The following is a 17,066-nucleotide window of genomic DNA, read 5'->3' as shown; positions in this document are numbered from 1 at the left end:
CTTTTAGAATGAATTGTGAATAAACTGCCTTTTCAAAAAATCTACACCCAGAGGCGCCCCCTTCTTTTTTTCCTTGCATTTCAAAATCAACACCTGGGGTGTCCTCAAGTGTTCTCGTTTTAAATTAACGAATGTCCAGTTAATTGAATGTGAAAATAAGCCGACATGTTTCAGGAGCTCAACACTTCTCCTTCATCAGGACTCGGATTGATATAAAATAGTGCAAGATAATATAAATGTCTAGAATATAATTAAATCATATAAAAAATATATAATACAAATGAGATATACACAATATTGTCAAAAGTATTGGGACACTTGCCTTTACACACACATGAACTTTAATGGCATCCCAGTCTTAGTCCGTAGGGTTCAATATTGAGTTGGCCCATCCTTTGCAGCTATAACAGCTTCAACTCTGGGAAGGCCGTCCACAAGGTTTAGAAGTGTGTCTATGGGAATGTTTGACCATTCTTCCAGAAGAGCATTAAAGTTCCTGTGCGTGTGAAGGCAGGTGTCCCAATACTTTGGTAATATATAATTAAATAATTAAATAATTAAATGTGCTAATAATTAATATTGGTTGGATAGCAAATAAGGTATGATGAAAGACATAAAAAAATATGAAAAAGTAATTATGCTTATGCAGTATATATATATATATATATATATATATATATATATATATATATATATATATATATGTGTATATGTTTGTGTGTGTGTATATATATATATATACTGTATAAGCATAATTACTTTTATTTTTATTTTTTATGTGTTTTATTATTCCTTATTTGTTATCCAACCAATATTAATTATAAGCACATTTAATTATACTTTATATTATATATATTTTATTTTATTATTATTATTATTATTATTTTTTCTGTCTGTCTATCTAGCTATAATATTAATATCACATCATCATCATTATAATAAATTAATAACAATCATGTCCCCTCTCAAGCGTCTCTTCTCCAGAGAGAATAAGTTCAGTGCTCACAACCTTTCCTCATAACTAATATCCTCCAGACCCTTTATTAGCTTTGTTGCCCTTCTTTGTAGTCGCTCCATTTCCAGCACATCCTTCCTGAGGATTGGTGCCCAGAACTGGACAGCATACTCCAGGTGAGGTCGGACCAGAGTCTTGTAGAGCGGACGAATTATCGTTTTATCTCTGGAGTTGATCCCTTTTTAATGCCAATATTCTGTTTGCTTTGTTAGTAGCAGCTTGGCATTGCATGCCATTGCTGAGCCTATCATCTACTAGGACCCCCAGGTTCTTTTCCATCCTAGATTCCCCCAGTGGCTCTTCCCAGGTGTATAGATTGCATTCATATTTTTGCCACCAAAATGCATTATTTAAATTTTTTCTACATTGAAGCTCATTTGCCATGTAGTTGCCCACCCCATTCATTTGTTCAGATCTTTTTGCAAGGTTTCCACATCCTGCGGAGAAGTTATTGCCCTGCTTAGCTTAGTATCATCTGCTAAAAAGGGTGGCAGGGCAGACACAAAGTCTGGGGGGTGGTGGAAACCATGCCAACCCACGCACACCCTTATCGCCAGCTCGGGGCGGTGGAGGACACTGCCATTGCAAACTGACACCCCTTCAACGTGTGGCACCCGGGGTGGACTGCCCCCCCCCCCCCCATTGGTATGCCCCTGAACTGTACACATATTGCTGAAATAAGAGACTGTGCATGTTATTAGAGTATAATTTCGAAAATAAAAGCTGTTTTAGTTCAGCCAAAAGTGATTTAAAGAGTCCTTGTAATCATTTGATGAAGATTTTTCTTTTATTTGTTCAGTTTCCCATATTGGAATCAGAAAATAAAAAAAAATCTAAAGTTTTCGACCGATTCAAAATGTTTTGTTTCAAATTGAAAATAAAAATCGGTCAGTTCGAAAAATTTGGAATACGAATTTCTGAATGTGAATTGAAACGAATCAACCTAAATTTAACTAAACAAAATGAGTAGAGTAACAAATCGAAATGAAACAAAAGAAAACAATTTTTTTCGTCATGCACATGTATGCTAAAATGTTTATATATTGTAATATTTTTTTCTGTTTTACAAAATCTCTAAATAAACAGTTTTTAACCAAACATAAAAAAATGGTATTAGTTTAGTAATTTTATTTATTAATAATAATAATAATAATAATAATAATAATAACAATAATAATAATTTATAATAAAATGTAAGCGTGTATTTAATATTATTTTTTATATTTTTATATTTATTATTATTATTATTATTACTCATAACAATCAGACTTCAGATTCAGAATGTTTTATTAATCAGAATGGGAAATTATTATTATTGTTAATAATGATAGTAATAATAATAATTTATAATAACATTTATGCGTGTATTTAATATTATTTTTTATATTTTTATATTTCTTCTTCTTCTTCTTCTTCTTCTTATTATTATTATTATGATTCATAGCAATCAGACTCTAGATTCAGAATACTTTATTAATCCCAAAGGGAAATTATTATTATTATTGTTAGTAATAATAATAATAATAATAATAATTTATAATAACATTTATGCGTGTATTTAATATTATTTTGTATATTTTTATATTTATTATTATTATTATTATTATGATTCATATCAATCAAACTTCAGATTCTGAGCACTTTATTATTCCCAAAGGGAAATTATTATTATTATTATTATTATTAGTAGTAGTAATAATAATGATAATAATAATTTATAATAACATTTATGCGTGTACTTAATATTATTTTTTATATTTATTATTATTATTATTATGATTCATAATAATCAGACTTCAGATTCAGAATGTTTTATTAATCTCAATGGGAAGTTATTATTATTATTGTTAATAATAATAATAATAATAATAATAATAATAATAATAATAATAATAATAATAATAATTTATAATAACATTTATGTGTGTATTTAATATTATTTTGTATATTTTTATATTTATTATTATTATTATTATTATTATGATTCATAGCAATCAGATTTCAAATTTAGAATACTTTATTTACTAAATTATTGTTATTATTGTTAATAATAATAATAATAATTAAAAATATGTTCCCAAATGAGTAATGAATTATGATCACATTTTGTGGTATATTTTCAAATAATAATAATAATAAAATCATACTATAGTAATATTATGAGTATTGGTGTCACAGAGGGTTATCAGAGTTTAGATGTAAGAAATGTATTTCCGTTATTTACTATTATTATTATTACTATAGTTTTATTTTCAATCATTGATTTATTCTGCAAACATCTGTGATATTTCCCGCAGTGACAATTTTTAGCTCTGTGTTTTAATATAAGTAAGCGGCGAAAAAAAATCTATTATGTTTTATTTGGTTTAAATAATTATTACTAAGCTTTAAACGATCGATCAAACAATACGGAGGAGGGAGCCAGCATCGATCCGATGAATGTGTCAGAATATTCGGCATTCTCCCCGATATACTCATTTACATAGATGCATATTATTCCGGCTCTTCTATTATTATGGCTTTTATAGGTCATTTATCACTGACATCTTTTTCTTAGTTTTTTGATGAAAGAAGACGGATTGTGTCACCGCTGGAGGTGATTTATAGGAGTTATTTACAAGCCTGAATATAAATGACCATCATGGATCTCTTCTCCAAAAAATCTATCAAGTTCCATCAACAGAAAAAAAAAATACATTAAAAACTCACATTCATAAAACCCCAAAAAACCTGCTGTGAATCCAGAGGAAGGAGGAAAAAAAAAACAACCTTACAAGGGAAGGATGAATTTGCTGAAGTCGGCAAAAAACTCCTTTCTGTTCCCCCCGAGGAAATCAGATCTCCGGATCTGCAATCTACGGGGGCCGAGGACTCTGTGTATTTTATAAGTATTTTCAGGCAGAAAAAAAAAAAAAAGATTTTTAATTAATAAAAAAGTTTTTATCAGTACTGAATATATATATATATATATTAGTAAAACAAAGAAAAGACGTTTCAAACAAACTTCAGCTCATGAGAGACCCTGCTTACATCAGAGCCCCCCTTACATCAGAGCCCCCTTATATCAGAGCCCCCCTTACATCGGAGCCCCTTAACATCAGAGCCCCTCTTACATAGGAGCCCTCTTACATCGGAGCCCCTCTTAAATCAGAGTCCCCCTTGCATCAGAGTCCCCTTACATCAGAGCCCCCCTTACATCAGAGCCCCCCTTACATCAGAGCCCCCCTTACATCAGAGCCCCCCTTACATCAGAGCCCCCCTTACATCAGAGCCCCCCTTACATCAGAGCCCCTCTTACATCAGAGCCCTCTTTGCATCAGAGCCCCCCTTGCATCAGGGTCCACTTACATCAGAGCCCCCTTATATCAGAGCCCCACTTACATCAGAGCCCTTCTTACATCAGAGCCCCCTTTACATCAGAGCCCCCTTACATCAGAGCCCCTCTTACGCCAGAGCCCCCCTTACATCAGAGCCCCCCTTACATCAGAGCTCCCCTTACATCGGAGTCCCCCTTACATCAGAGCCCCCCTTACACCAGAGCCCTTCTTACACCAGAGCCCTTCTTACACCGGAGCCCCCCTTACATTGGAGCCCCCCTTACATCAGAGCCCCCTTACATCAGAGCCCCTCTTACATCAGAGCTCCCCTTACATCAGAGCTCCCCTTACATCAGAGCTCCCCTTACATCAGAGCCCCCCTTACATCAGAGCCCCTCTTACATCAGAGCCCCCCTTACACCAGAGCCCCCCTTACACCAGAGCCCTTCTTACACCAGAGCCCTTCTTACACCAGAGCCCCCCTTACATTGGAGCCCCCCTTACATCAGAGCCCCCTTACATCAGAGCCCCTCTTACATCAGAGCTCCCCTTACATCAGAGCTCCCCTTACATCAGAGCTCCCCTTACATCAGAGCCCCCCTTACATCAGAGCCCCTCTTACATCAGAGCCCCCCTTACATCGGAGCCCCCCTTACATCAGAGCCCCCCTTACACCAGAGCCCTTCTTACACCAGAGCCCCCCTTACAATGGAGCAGCCCTTACATCAGAGCCCCTCTTACATCAGAGCCCCCCTTACATCAGAGCCCCTCTTACATCAGAGCTTCCCTTACATCAGAGCTCCCCTTACATTGGAGCCCCCCTTACATCAGCGCTCCCCTTACATCAGAGCCCCCCCTTACATCAGAGCCCCTCTTACATCAGAGCCCCACTTACATAAGAGCCCCTTTTACATCAAAATATCCATCATAGCCCCCCTTATATAAAGAGTGGAGACCCCCAATGTCTTCATAAAAAGTACCTGTCACCTGGGGGGGGGGGGGGGGCAGCTTGTTAGCCCCTTGTGGTAGGAATAAAGAAAAAAAATGTAAGAAAATATATACAATATAAATATATACAATATAAATAATTGAAATTAAAAAATTAAATGTACAATAAAAAAAATAAAAAAATATTTAAAGCACCTCTGTCACCCCTGTGCTCACCCCATATAAAAAGTGTAATGTAAGAAAATAAAAGATGAAGAAAAAAACGGGTAAGAAAATTAGATGAAATAAATAAAAATATTTAAAAAAAAATAACAAAATAAAAACAATAAAAAAAATAAAAAAATGTTTTAAAAAATTAGATCCCCAATGCCTCCCTCGCCCTCCAATGCAGCTATTCAAGCACGGATGTGACCCTCCAGCTAACACTTTATAAGCAGATACACTAACAGTTGTTTTTCCTTTTGGGATAAAGGTTTTTACATAAATAAATAAAAGTTGATCATTGTAGGCACCCCCGTCAGTGTTAAATCGTTTTTGTCTTACCCCTGTAAACTGATACATTCTGTTTTAGAGCTTGAGCTTTTGAAAAAAAAAACCACCAGACTTGCTGGCTGGATCACCAGATGAAAATAGAAAAAAAGAAGCCTAAAAAAGAGAAAAGTAATGCAGTCACCACAGCTAAGAATTCGTAAACTGCGATATAATAAATGTTTGCTTTTCGGCTTTAAGTAAATTTGTTTTATTGATAACATTCGGTGAGGAAAGTTTTACATGGTTTTCATTTCATGCTTCAGAACTTTATAATATCATGCAAGGTAGTGAAAAAAATAAAAAAAAATAAAAAAATATCCCAGGAGGAGGGATTTGATGATAATCTCTGTTTACAACAGATGTTGCTGATTATGCAAATGATATGATCATGGCATATTCCGTATTTGTGCTTTGAATCTCGTTGTTTTACTGCCGGATTACCAAGATGTAAATTGCACTTTATTGCTGGAACACATGAATGTGCTGCGCGAGGTTTTTTTAAAAAAATGGCGAGGACAAGCTGTTAATAGAGAAATAAATTCTACAAACCGCAAAAGTTTACCAAGCAAGAGAGCACCGAAGATACAGCAAAACGCATAAGCCAAGAGCACTGATTTAAAAAAAAAAACAAAAAAAAACACAGACTGGTATAAATGATTTTTTTAATTCTTTATATATTTTTTTACTCTTTATATTTGTTTTTTATTTTATTTTAAATGCTTCACAGACTGGTATAAATGATATATTTTTTAAATTCTTTATATATATTTTTTTGTTTTCATTTTTTTTTTTTATTCCTACATTTTTTTTTTAATTCTTTATATTTAAAAAAAATATTTTTTTATTTTTTTCATTTTTTTAAATTCGTCACAGACTAGTATAAATTATTATTATTTATTTTAATTCTTAATATATATATATATATATATATATATATACCGTATATACTCGAGTATAAGCCGAGATTTTCAGCCTCTTTTTTGAGGCTGAAAGTGCCCCCCTCGGCTTATACTCGAGTCATCGCTGTCTGCCCGCTCGATCAGCGTGTCGAGCAGACAGACAGCGGCCATTCTATTCAAAAGCCGCGCCTCCGGCGCCGCCTTCGCCTGTGATAGGCGGAACACTGAATTTCCCAGCAGCCTGTGTTCCGCCTATCACGGACATCGTATCATCCTCGTACTACGGACGAGGATGATACGACGTCTGTGATAGGCGGAACACAGGCTGCTGGGAAATTCAGTGTTCCGCCTATCACAGGCGAAGGCGGCGGCGCAGCTTTTGAACTTTACAATGGCCGCCGACGAAGAGGGCACGGGACGGCACGGCACGGGACGGGACGGGACGGGGGCAAGGCAAGGCAAGGCAAGGCAAGGCACGACACGGGACGGATGCAAGGCGGCAAGGCACGGGACGGAGGCAAGGAGGCAAGGCACGGGACGGAGGCTCGGGACAAAGGTAGGCTGGACACACACACACACACACACACACACACACACACACACACACACACACACACACACACATGGATGGAGACACACACAGGGATGGATGGATGGATGGATGGAGACACACACACACAGGGATGGATGGATGGATGGATGGAGACACACACACACAGGGATGGATGGATGGATGGACACACACACACACAGGGATGGATGGACGGACACACAGGGATGGATGGACGGACACACAGGGATGGACGGACACACAGGGATGGACGGACACACAGGGATGGACGGACACACACACAGGGATGGACAGGCATGTCTCACCCTCGGCTTATACACGAGTCAATAAGTTTGCCAGTTTTTTTGGGGGTAAATTGGGGGCCTCGGCTTATATTCGGGTCGGCCTATACTCGAGTATATACGGTATATATTATTCTTTTTTTAATTTTATATATATCTTTTTTTAATTCTTCACAGGCTAGAATAAATTATTATATATTTTTTTTAATTCTTTATAATATTTTTTTTTATTTTCTTCATTCTTCTTCTTTATTTTTTTAACATTATAATTATAGTGATTCTGGGTCCAGGGTACACATGTCCTAATTCTACAACTTTTTCTTAGTGATGATGATGTAGCACCCTCCTAATAAAGGGTGCTAGGGAGGTTCAGGTAACTTTTGTCTTTTTGGCTCCTCTGTAAAGGGTGTGTGATTATTTTTGGTTGTCTTCTGCAATAAACGAGGTCCCAGCTCAGTGGGAGCTGGGGTAGCCTATTGTCTGGAATCATCAAGGTCCAAGCTCAGTGGGAGCTGGGGGGGGACTATTGTCTGGAATCATCAAGGTTCCAGATCAGTGGTAGGCCTAATGTCTGGAATCAATGAGGTCCCAGCTCAGTGGGAGCTGGGGGGGCCTATTGTCTGGAGTTATTGAGGTCCAAGCTCAGTGGGAGCCAGGGGGAGCTAATGTCTGGAGCCATCGAGGTCCCAGCTCAGTGAGAGCTGGGAGGCCTTATCTTCTGGAATAATCAAGGTCGCAGCTCAGTGGGAGCTGGGGTAGCCTATTATCTGGAATCATCAAGGTCCAAGCTCAGTGGGAGCTGGGGGGGAACTATTGTCTGGAATCATCGAGGTCCCAGCTCAGTGGGAGCTGGAGGGCCTATATTCTGGAATCATTGAGGTCCAAGCTCGGTGGCAGCTGGGGTGGCCCTTGTCTGGAACCATTGAGGTCCCAGCTTAGTGGGAGCAGGGGCGGATCCAGAGTCTAATCTCGGGAGGGGCACTGCTATAAAATATGTTTTTTGGGGGGCAATTTATATGGGAAATGGCTGGTATTGGCGCTTCAATCATTACGGCACCATGGTTGTTATGGTGTCAGGATGATTGAAGCGCATTATTTCTATTAATACATTGTAATATAAAATTAAATGGTTCAACTCACCATATTGCAGAATCAGTGGGAGCCCTGAGGATGTCACTTGCCATGTCGCCTGCCACCAAATGTGGATTGTCACTTGTCACCAAATGCGGATTGTTACTTGCCACGTCACCTGCCACACATTGCGGATTGTCACTTGCCACGTAGCCTGCCACACATTGCGGATTGTGACTTGCCACGTCACCTGCCACACATTGCGGATTGTCACTTGCCACGTCGCCTGCCACCAGATGCGGATTGCCACGTAGCCTGCCACACATTGCGAATTGCCACTTGCCACGTCACCTGCCACACATTGCGGATTGTCACTTGCCACGTAGCCTGCCACACATTGCGGATTGTGACTTGCCACGTCACCTGCCACATATTGCGGATTGTCACTTGCCACGTCGCCTGCCACCAGATGCGGATTGCCACGTAGCCTGCCACACATTGCGGATTGCCACTTGCCACGTCACCTGCCACACATTGCGGATTGTCACTTGCCACGTAGCCTGCCACACATTGCGGATTGTGACTTGCCACGTCACCTGCCACATATTGCGGATTGTCACTTGCCACGTCGCCTGCCACCAGATGCGGATTGCCACGTAGCCTGCCACACATTGCGGATTGCCACTTGCCACGTCACCTGCCACACATTGCGGATTGTCACTTGCCACGTTGCCTGACCCACATTGCGGATTGCCACTTGCCACGTCACCTGCCACACATTGGGGATTGTCACTTGCCACGTCACTTGCCACGTCACCTGCCACACATTGCGGATTGTCACTTGCCACGTTGCCTGCCACACATTGCAGATTGCCACTTGCCACGTAGCCTGCCACACATTGCGGATTGTCACTTGCCACGTCACCTGCCACACATTGCGGATTGCCACTTGCCACGTAGTCTGCCACACATTGTGGATTGCCACTTGCCACGTAGTCTGCCACACATTGCGGATTGTCACTTGCCACGTCACCTGCCACACATTGCGGATTGTCACTTGCCACGTCACCTGCCACACATTGCGGATTGTCACTTGCCACGTCACCTGCCACACATTGCGGATTGCCACTTGCCACGTAGTCTGCCACACATTGTGGATTGCCACTTGCCACGTACTCTGCCACACATTGCGGATTGCCACTTGCCACGTAGCCTGCCACACATTGCGGATTGTCACCTACTGGTGGTCTTTTGTTGGGTCCCAGAGTGAAGATAGGCAGCAGAGAGATGATGCAATCTCTCTGCTGCACACAGCTTCCTACACAGTGAGGGTGGAACTGGAGGGATGCAGGGCAGTGAGAGATGATGTCATCTCCCTGCTCCCCTGCCTGCTGGCTTCCTGATTGGCCAGCAGCCCTCCTAAGCCGCCCAGCTGCCCCCCCTCACTCGTCCACTAAGCGCGGGTACCCGCGGAACCGGCCGCGCGGGTACCCGCGGAACCGACCGCGATTGGACCCGCGGAACCGGCCGCGGGTACCCGCGGAACCGCCCGCGATTGGACCCGCGGAACCGGCCCGCGGGTACCCGCGGAACCGGCCGCGATTGGACCCGCGGAACCGGCCGCGGGTACCCGCGGAACCGCCAGCGATTGGACCCACGGAACCGGCCCGCGGGTACCCGCGGAACCGGCCGCGATTGGACCCGCGGAACCGGCCAAGCTGGCGGTATTCTCGGAGGGGGCAATTGACCCGTTGCCCCCCCCCTGGATCCGCCCCTGAGTGGGAGATTGGAGGGATATTGCCTGTAATCATTGAGCTCACAGGTCAGTGGGAGCTGAGGGCCTAATGCCTGTAATCATTGATGTCCCAGTTCTATGGGAACTGGGGGGGGGGGGCTATTGTCTGGAATAATGAGGTCCCATCTTAGTAGGAGCTGGGGGCTCATTTCTGGAGCCATCAAGGTCCCAGCTCAGTGAGAGCTGGGAGGCCCTATTGTCTGGAATAATCAAGGTCCCAACTCAGTGGTAGGCCTAATGTCTGCAATCAATGGGGTCCCAGCTCAGTGGGAGCTGGAGGGGCCTATTGTCTGTAATCATTGAGGTCCAAGCTCAGTGGGAGCTGGGGGGGTGCTATTTCAGGATTCATCGAGGTCCCAGCTCAGTGAGAGCTGGGAGGCTCTATTGTCTGGAATAATCGAAGTCCCAGATCAGTGGGAGCTGGGGTAGCCTATTGTCTGGAATCATCAAGGTCCCAGCTTAGTGGGAGCTGGGGCGGGGACTATTGTCTGGAATCATCGAGGTCCCAGCTCAGTGGTAGGCCTAATGTCTGGAATCGATGAGGTCCCAGCTCAGTGGGAGCTGGGGGGGCCTATTGTCTGGAATCATTGAGGTCCAAGGTCAGTGGGAGCTGGGGGGGGGGCTATTTCTGGAGTCATCGAGGTCCCAGCTCAGTGAAGCTGGAAAGCACGATTGTCTAGAGTGATCGAGGCCCCAGCTCAGTGGGAGCTGGGGGGGGGGGGGGGGGGGGGGCGCTATCGTCTGGAATCTTAGAGTTCCAGATCAGTGGTAGGCCCACTGGAAAAATCGAGGTCCCAAGTGGCAGACAGTGTCTGGGCTACAGTGATATTGACATAACCCCATAAGAACCACAATGGCTCAAAAGTAATATGGCCTGGATAAAATAAAGGTGAAGCACATGGACCAGATGGCATACACCCATGTGTCTTCAAAGAGTTGAGCTCTGTTATTGCTTGGATGATATAGATGGACTTGTGTCATTTTTCAGCCTGACTAGCTATGTACCTACGTAGCAGCTCTATACCTCCTAAGCTGATCCCTATACCTTCCTGTGTAGGCCCCTTTGTGTTGAAAATTGCCATTGCAATCTACAGTAAAGAGGAACTAAACCAACAGTCACAGCTGTGCAAGCTATGCTAATGGGGTCGGACATGTTTGCCAGGCAAGTCTGTGTTGCAGTGACATTGGTAAAGCCCCAAAAGAACCACAATGGCTCAAAATTGATATGAAGTAAAGGCCAGTGAAGCACCTGGATCAGATTTCATACACCTATGTGTCCTCAAAGAGTCAAGCTCTGTTGTTGGCTGGTTGAACTAGGTAGACTTGTGTCTTTTTTTCAACCTTCCTGTATAGGCCCCTTTGTGTTAGAGAGTTGCCCAAGAAGATTAATTTCAATATACGGTATGGTCTTATCCTCACAGCGAGGAACTAGGCCAACAATGACAGCTATGCAAGCTATCGTAATGGAGTACAAGATGTTTGCTAGACTGGTGGCAGACAGTGTCTTGGCTACAGTGACATTCAAATAGCCCCAAAAGAACCACAACGACTCAAAATAAATATGGTCTGGACAAAATAAAGGTGAACTAAGCACCTGGACCAAATTGCATACACCCACGTGTCCTCAAAAAGTTGAGCTCTGTTATTGCTTGGATGAAATAGATGGACTTGTGTTTTTTTTTCAACCTGACTAGATATGTACCGGTGCTATACCTCCTGAGCTTATCCCTATACCTTCCCGTATAGGCCCCTTCACGTTAGAGAGTTTCCTAAGATGGGTTATTGCAATCTACTGCATGGATATATCTTCACAGAGAGGAACTAGGCCAACTCTGGATGCAGCACATCCAACTCACACATTTTTCAATTGTATAATAAACCTATCGTTGTGAATTATAGATTGCTTAGGACCTCCTAGGTATGGCTGTGGATACTTTGCAAAGAGTAATAAAGCCAACAGTGACAGCTATGCAAGCTACGCTAATGGGGTAGGACATACACCCATGTGTCCTCAAAGAGTTGAGCTCTGCTATTGGCTGGTTGAACTAGATGGACTGGTGTCTTTTTTTCAACCTAACTATGAAACAATGTAATAGTTTTATATCTCATAAGATGATTCCTTTACCTTTGTGTATAAGCCCCTTTGTGGTAGTGAGTTGCCCTTACAGAGTTATTGCAATCTACGGTATGGGCTTATCCTCACAGTGAGGAACTAGACCAACAATGACAAGCCATGGAAGCTACACTAATGACATGTTTGCTAGGCAGGTGCCAGACAGTGTCTGGGCTACAGTGACATTTGCATAGCCCAAAAGAACCACAATGGCTCAAAACTGATATGGTCCAGACAAAATAAAGGTGGATGAAGCAGACAGATCAGATGGCATACACCCATATGTCCTCAAAGAGTTGAGCTGTTATTGCTTGGATGAACTAGATGGTCTTGTGCCTTTTTTCCACCTGACCTAGCTATGAAATTGTGCTATAACTCCTAAACTGATCCCTATACCTTCCTGTATTCACCCTTGAGGCACCTTTGTGTTATAGAGCTTTGTAAGCAGAGTCATTGCAATCTACAGTATGGACTTGTTTTTACAGTTAGGAACTAAGCTAACAGTGACAGCTATGCAAGCTACGCTAATGGGGTAGGACATACACCCACGTGTCCTCAAAGAGTTGAGCTCTGCTATTGGCTGGTTGAACCAAATGGACTTGTGTCTTTTTTTCAACCTAACTATGAAACAATGTAATATTTCTATATCTCATAAGATAATCCCTTTACCTTTGCGTATAAGCCCCTTTGTATTAGAGTTGCCCTAAAAGAGTTATTGAAATCTACAGTATGGGCTTATCCTCACAGTGAGGAACTAGACCAACAATGACAGCTATGCAAGCTACACTAATGACATGTTTGCTAGGCAGGTGTCAGACAGTGTCTGGGCTACATTGACATTTGCATAGCCCAAAAGAACCACAATGGCTCAAAACTGATATGGTCCAGACAAAATAAAGGTGAATGAAGCAAATGGATCTGATTGCATACATCCATGTGTCCTCAAAGAGTTGAGCTGTAATTGCTTGGACAACCATGAAAGCTACGCTGATGGTGTTGAACATGTTTGTTTGGCGGGTGGCAGACAATGTTTGGGTTACATTGACATTTGCATAGCCCAAAAGAATCACAATGGCTCAAAACTGATATGGTCCAGAAAAAATAAAGGTGAATGAAGCAAATAGATCAGATGGCATACACCCATGTGTCCTCAAAGAGTTGAGCTGTAATTGCTTGGACAACTATGCAAGCTACGCTGATGGTGTTGGACATGTTTGCTTGGCAGATGGCAGACAATGTTTGGGCTAGAGTGACATTGACATAGCCCCAAAAAAAAACCCACAATGGCTCAAAATATATATGGTCCAGACAAAATAAAGTTGAATAAAGCACCTGGACCAAATGGCATACACCCACATGTTCTTAAAGAGTTGAGCTCTGTTGTTGGCTAGTTGAACTAGATGGACTTGTGTGTCTTTTTTCAACCTGAATAACTATGTAAGTATGTATTGGCGGTATACCTCCTGAGCTGATCCATATATCTGTATTCAACCTTGAGGCCCCTTTGTGCTATAGAGATTTTTCATTGCAATCTACAGTATGGACTCATCTTTGCAGAGAGGAACTAAGTCACCAGTTACCGACAATGCAAGCTACGCTAATGTGGTACAAGATGTTTGGTAGGCAGGTGACGGACAGTGTTCGGGCTACAGTGGTTTGACAAACAAAAAATATCAAAACTGATATGGCCCAGACAAAATAAAGGTACAGTAGATGAAACACCTGGATCACATGGCAGACACCCACGTGTCCTCATAGAGTTGAGTTCTGTTGTTGGCTGGTTGAACTAGATGGATTTGTGTCTTTTTTCAACCTGACTTAATATGTAATTACTATTACATGCGATATTACCTCCTAAGCTAATCCCTACACCTTCCTTTATAGACCCCTTTATGTTAAAGAAATGCAGAAGCGTTATTACAATCTACACTGCGGACATGTCTTTCAAAGTGAGGAACTAGTCCAACTGTGGATCCAGCACATCCAACCCCCACACTTTCAAGTGTAAATAGTAAACCTATCCTTGTGAACTATTGATTGCTTACGAATGGCTACCATGCTCGTAATGTGTTTTGTGGCTTTGCAAAGCTAAACAAATATCCGCTTTCCAAGAACTGTTTGAAATAAATGCTTTGGAATAAATCTCTTCTTTGCTGACAGAGGCTTCCGTAGAGATGATTTACTTGAAACATATGATCAGGTTATCGTCCTGGGACTGGAGATCCCTGTTGACTTGTGGGAAACATGGTGACCGCGTTGTTTTCTTAGGTCAGTTTAACCAACATTCTGTTACGGTTCATAAAAGAAAGACATAGACACTTGGTAATGGTTGAAGCATAAACAGAAATGTGTTCTCTTTTCCCATGCTCTCAATTGTTGCCTGCGAGTGTAGTGGGACAATTGGCAAGTAGACATGGGCGCCGTCAATAAATTTGTTTCGTTCCGTTCCAGTTCATGTTAAAATTAATTCGTACTTCGTATTTCGTGTCCGAAATTCAATTTAAATTCGTACGAAATACGAATTGTCGTTAGGTTCGTTAACTTGTGCGAACGTTCTTTACGATGAATTTAAAGGAAAAAATATATACCTCAATATGACAATATGTCCAAATTTCGTTACTACGGAAACAACACGTGACTTGGTTGACCAATCAGAGGTTTTCTTCTGCTGCTGAGGCCTACAGGGCAGGCCCGATCATGTGACTTCCCTTTGTGGGTTAGTTAGTGTAGTGGAGCAGATCACACGATTATTTCTCTGTGCATCTGAGCAAATATCTTTGCAATCCTTAGCTTTTCATTGTTCATTTTAGTTTATATCAGTTGTAGTTTGCAAGTGTATCATCTCTTAGTGTTTAGTTTCTGGTTTTATTCGTTTTTTGGTTGGTTTTGAGAGATCATTTTTTTTTTCATTTCTTGTTTCATTTAGTTAATATTTTGTTATTTTCTGTTGGTATAATATTTTTTTTTGTACATTTGGTGATTTTGGTGTTAGTTTGCTGCAATCAAAATCATATTTTTTTTTTGTCTACATTTTTCTAACTTTTAAAGGAAAAATGAGCAGCAAACAAGGCCAAAAAAGCAGTAAGAGTGCTGCTGGGAGAGGGAGAGCTATGAGCCGTGTACATGAGCAGCAGGTGGGACGTAAAGCTGAGGCGACTGGGAGTGAAGACTGCTGGTGGTAAAGAGCCTGGCAAACAGCAGACATTTGCATGTCGCCAGCTGTTCCAGGTTTTACCTCCTAGAACCAGCAGCACAATTCATAGCAAAAGTGGCGCTACCACCTCTGCCACTGCTGCTGGTAACATGCTGCCCATTGGTACCTTTTATGGAAGAGGGCAGGCCAAAGAGGTTCCCAGTGCACATACATTTGTGCAGCCAAAGCTGGAGATCCTGGCCATGCAGCAGGAAACATGTCAGGAGGCCGAGGCTCATGATGATGTCACCACCACCATTGCTGCCAGTGCCATCACCATCAGCACTACAGGGAGCTTGGCAGTGGTCAGCAAGGAGACAGGGTTTACTGCTTCTAAAGATCACTGTTCCCTTGGCAATGTGAAAGAGGTGGAAGTAGGCTTTCCTGACATTGTTGTAGACAAATGTAATTTCCAGCCCTCTACCCATGTTGGCACCACCGACAGCCCAGAAAGTATCTCCCCTCAGTCCCCACTACTTTTTTCTCCTGAAAAGACCCCTGCCCAAGTGCTTTCTAAGCCTCCAGCATCAGAATGGGCCAATGCAAACATTAGACCTCAATCCATCACAGCACCCAATATACCTGGGATGTTCAGGTCTCATTCTCCCGCTCCTGCCGAACCTCAGAAAGAGAGTGTGACCACTGCAGTGGAAGGTATTCCATCAGGCAGTGTCCGAGGTGGTGGCTGCCGTTCCAGCATTTGGCAGCATTTTCAAAGAATTGGTGTCGGTCAGAAGGCCAAATGCAATCACTGTGGCAGGAAGGTCAGCCGGGGGCGAGACATCGGGCATCTCAGTAACAGTGGCATGAACCAGCACATGCGTGTGCACCACCATGCAGTGCTGTTAGGGGAGAAAAGTATCATGGCCACTCCTCCAAACACCAAAAGGGGAACCAATAGTGGCACCGCCACAGCCACCATCCCACATCCAATCCATACCAGCCAGGCCACCCTGGAAGATTTTGGTGGCTTTCAGAGTAAGGGTATGTCTCGGGCGCAGGTGCATAAAATAACACGCCTGATTGGCCAGCTCATTGCAGTTGGAGGAGCACCTTTCAACATGGTGGAAGGTGAGCCCTTCAAGCAATTGATGCAGGCTGTTACACCACAGTACCGTGTGCCATCACGTAAGACCTTCAGCCAAACTGTGGTGCCAGCCTTATACAGGTCTTGTGTCGGGGTGCTCAAGGAGGAGATTGGAAGGGCAGATGGACAGGCAGTGCACCTGACCACTGACCTGTGGAGTGCGTGTAGTGCCCAGCATGCCTTCCTGTCCCTGACGGCACATTGGTGGCAGGCCAAGGTGTCCCATGATGTAGTTCAAACATCTG

Source organism: Lithobates pipiens, unplaced genomic scaffold (assembly GCF_037356315.1).
Source record: "Lithobates pipiens isolate NorthernLeopardFrog02 unplaced genomic scaffold, aLitPip1_a1.2 Scaffold_1, whole genome shotgun sequence".
Taxonomy (NCBI): Eukaryota; Metazoa; Chordata; class Amphibia; order Anura; family Ranidae; genus Lithobates; species Lithobates pipiens.
The sequence above is the reverse complement of the archived record's forward strand: the minus strand, read 5'-3'. Positions refer to the sequence as shown.